This window comes from Molossus molossus, unplaced genomic scaffold, assembly GCF_014108415.1.
Source record: "Molossus molossus isolate mMolMol1 unplaced genomic scaffold, mMolMol1.p scaffold_m16_p_4, whole genome shotgun sequence".
Lineage (NCBI taxonomy): Eukaryota > Metazoa > Chordata > Mammalia > Chiroptera > Molossidae > Molossus > Molossus molossus.
Genome location: NW_023425377.1, coordinates 64379532 through 64383712, shown reverse-complemented (window position 1 = coordinate 64383712; position 4181 = coordinate 64379532).

Here is a 4181-nt window from a genome sequence, read left to right as displayed (position 1 = left end):
TGTCAGTGCAAACAGTGCTCAGGGAGCCTTTACTTCGGTGTTTTCTCAGGTCAGATTCTTGGGACACAAGCCTTTAGAGATGTTCAGTGACAAAAACAAATGAACCAAAAACCAAACACACCAAACAATGGGTTCGAGGTCAAATAGACGAGGACTTTGGATTCCCTTGTGAAATCTCCAGGAATTCATTCAGTAAGGAAACCTACAAAAGACACCTCCCTCGGTGTTTCACTGCTGAAAACACTTTCCCCAGGTTACCTACTTACGTTTGACTGTAAGTGCACATAGGCTAACGCTGTACACGAATATGTAGATTCCGGAGGAAGACGTCCTGGAAGTACTGCCCCTTTATCCACAGACAAGGGCCTGAGGCTCCGTGAGGCAGGCGGTCACTCCATAAGGAAGCTAACGATTAGTGGCAGAAACAGGAGTAGAACCCAAGGCTTATACTTGTTCTACCTGTTGCTTTGGAAAGTCCCGTCTCAGGCCATCAGATGTTTGCCCCCAAGCTCACTGAGTGTGGCAAGAAAGCTGTGTGTCATAAAATACACCTGAATATCATGTGGGTTAAAAAAAGTGACTTTAAAGTATGCAATTACTTTAATAAGAACAGTTTGGTAAATTAATTGGTTGGTAACTAGATTCACACTCATAGTGCTCCATGTGAGTCATTTTGGTAATGCCACAGTGTCGTGTCAAGACATGCCCGATGGGCCGAAGTCTCACCGCAATGCTTGTCCTGGCAGAGATGAGGTGGGCTGGGCGCTGGGCACTGGGGGCTTGCCTTGGGGTGGAACCGTTTGACTTTCTCTTTCTCAAACCTTCCAAAAAGTCGAGATGAGGGAGGTATGTGTGGCTGGACCACAGGGTGCAGAGATGTTTGGCTAGACATTATTTCTGGGTGTGTCTGTGAGGGAGTCTCCAGATGAATTGGTGGGCTCAGTGAAGTGGACGCATCCTCTCTGTGGGTGGGCATCCCCCCTTCCTGCCTGATTGCTTGAGCTGCAACATTGTCTTCTATGCCCCCAGTGCTCCCGGTCCTGGGCCCGAGGCCTCGGCCTGAATCCCCCCCGTTCTCCCGAGTCCCCGCTTGCAGATGGAAGATCATGGGACTTGTCAGCCTTTATAACTGCGTGAGCCAATTCTTTTCCTTTAATCCTCACCTGAGGACACTTTCCCATTTTTTGTTCAGATAGAGTGGGAGGGAGAGCATTCATGGGCACTATCTCATCCGAACATTTCATAGAAAACAGCTGAACATTTTACAGAAAAGGAAATTGAGGACACAAATTAAAATGACTTCCCTAGAGTCACACTAAGCTGAACTGTTATCTCTAGGGGATGTTTACGAATTACTGGCAAAGCCACTCATAAATCTATCTTGTGCTAAATTTTGTCTTTGGACTGTCTGTGTGGTCTTCAGGGCCCCTGAGAGGTCTGAATGAATTTGATTCTCCCAGGTCCCCAGCTGCTGAGTAGCCGTTGTCCATATAGTGTTGGGGGAAGATGAGGCCTGAGCGTTACGGGCAGTTTGTCCTGGCCCTTCCTAGCTGTGTGATGCTGGACAGCTCATTCAACCATTCTGTGCTGCAATTTCCTCGGCTGTAAATTAAAACCAATAAAAACCTACTGCCCCACGTTGTTGGCATTTAATACGAGGTAGGCAAGCACGTTCAGCTCAGTCCTGCCATGTGGTTCGGACCCATCACCATCATCAAGCTGGGCCACACTGGAGGGTCCCATGTTTGGTCTCCCCTTTGTGTCACACAAAGATGGCACCAGTCTTCTAACACATCGAGTGCTGCTGTGAGTCCTGGCTGGCTTTTGCTGCCCGTGTTGGGTGGCCGAGATCAGACAATAAGCATTTGCCACATGAAGGGCTCACACGTAGTGGGTACTCCATAAACGTTTGCTGGCTGATTGGATAATTGGTCCCCTTTCTCCTCTATCACTCATGCTTGTCTTTTTTCGCAAACTGTTTATTTATCACCTGCCCCTGGGAGCTCAACTGGTATCCAAGGCAGAGAGGTGACCCCCAAATCACCCACCCGCTCCTACTATTTGACTGAGACAACAGCTTTTTCTGGACCAGCTATGATGTTTTCCCCTTGGGGTATCCAGCTCTCTCTTGGTCTTGCTTCTCATGAGTTGGCACCTACTGGGGTCAACGGGCATGCCCTTCCAGGAATTATGGCACTCACTGCCCTCATAATTTCTTCCATCTTTTCCCTTTATTGGTAGTGGTGGGGGATGCTGGGTTGCCATGGCAACTGATTGATTAGCATCCAATTCCCGGACGGAAAACATGCAGCTATAAAGAATTACAAATGATGCCTGATTGTCTGCTGCCAATAGCCTGATTGCTGCCATTTTCTGGCAGGTAGCTCAGCCCTAACAGGAAACCCTGTGCTGTGCAATTATTGAGGCTTGATTGATGCATCACTATAGTTACAATCGGCAGTGTTCCCAACTCAGGAGATTTTTTTTTAAGAAAAAAATTCCTTTCAGATGGAAATTCTTATAAATGAGAAATGGAGGGGTGGAGGGAAGTGGGCTGCCAAGGGAGGTGAATATGGACCAAGACCCCAGCTAGAGTTTCCAAGGTGATGAAGGGAGAGGGGGCAGGAGCAGTGGATTATGGCTGGAGAGAGGGGAAGAGAGATGACCACTGCCAGCGCCCCCTGACGCCCCCAAGACCTCTTGGGCCCCGCAGCATGCTAAGGGGTGGTTCAGAAATCACTTCCAAACTCAAGGCCTGAAAAATCAGGGGTGTGTGGGATGGAGAACAAAAATATACAGGCCGCAGGTGGCGGGCTGCTCAGGCCAATTACTGAAGCGGCTCTCTTGGGTGTAAATCATTTGTAATGGCCAGAGAGCAAGCACCTGGGCCTGGAAGTAGTGGGGGAAAGAGGCCTTGGCCCCAGGTGGAAGCTGGCTGGAGAGAGGGCCTGCACGGGGATGAGCCTGCAGTGAGGCTGGTGTGCAGAGACTTTGGGGCAAAAAGACCTTTCCATTTGACGCGGGATCAAAGCGCGTCTCTGTTCCTTAACTGGCTGTCAAATACATCTCAAGAGAGGGAGAAAGAGAATGAAATATTTGTAATCGTTAGGGCCAGACTTACTGCTAAAGATGCAGTCTTCGTTTTTTTGTTCTTTTACTGTTGACAGTGTTAGAGATGTTCCCCATTTTCCCCACCTTTGTCCCCCTCCACAAAGCTCCTGCCCAGCCCAGGCCTTCACCACTCTATTGTCTATGTCCATGGGCTATGCCTACATGCAAAACATTTTTGGTTAATCTCTTCCTCTCCCCCCACACCTTTCTCCTCTGAGATCTGTCAGTCTGTTCTGTGCATCCATGTCTCTGGACCTATTTTGTTTGCCAGTTTATTTTGTTCATTAGATTCCACATGTAAGTAAGATCATGTAATATTTATCTTTCTTTGACTGGCTTATTTCACTCAGCATTATAATCTCCAGGTCCATCTATGCTGTCCCAAAGGATAAGAGATTCTTCTTTTTTAACAGCTGCATAGTATTTAGTTATGCAAATGGACCACATCTCTTTTATCCACCCATCTACTGATGGATACTTAGGCTGTTTCTAGATCTTGACTATTGTAAATTACACTGCTATGAACATAGGGGTGCATATATTCTCTCTGATTGGTGTTTCAGCCTTCTTAGGATATATTCCCAGAAGTTGATCTTTGGGTCAAATGGCAATTCCATTTTTAATTTTTTGAGGAAACTCTATACTGTTTTCTATAGTGGTGTTCCCACCAGCAGTGTATTAGAGTCCTATTTTCTCCATACCCTCACCAGCACCTGCTGTTTGTTGATTTACTGATGGTAGCTATTTGGGCAGGTATGAGTGATACCTCATTGTTTTAATTTGTATCTCTCTTATGATTAGTGATGTTGAGCATATTTTCACATGTCTATGGACCATCTGTATGTCCTCTTTGAAGAAGTGTCTATTTAGGTTCTTTGCCCATTTTAATCAGCTTATCTTCCTTTTCTTGAGTTGTATGAGTACTTTATATATTTTGGAAATTAACTCCTTATCAGATGTATCATTAGTGAATGTGTTCTCCCATACAGTGGGATCCCTTTTCACTTTGATGCTGGTTTCTTTTGCTGTGCAGAAGCTTTTAAGTTTGAAATAATACCATTTATTTATTA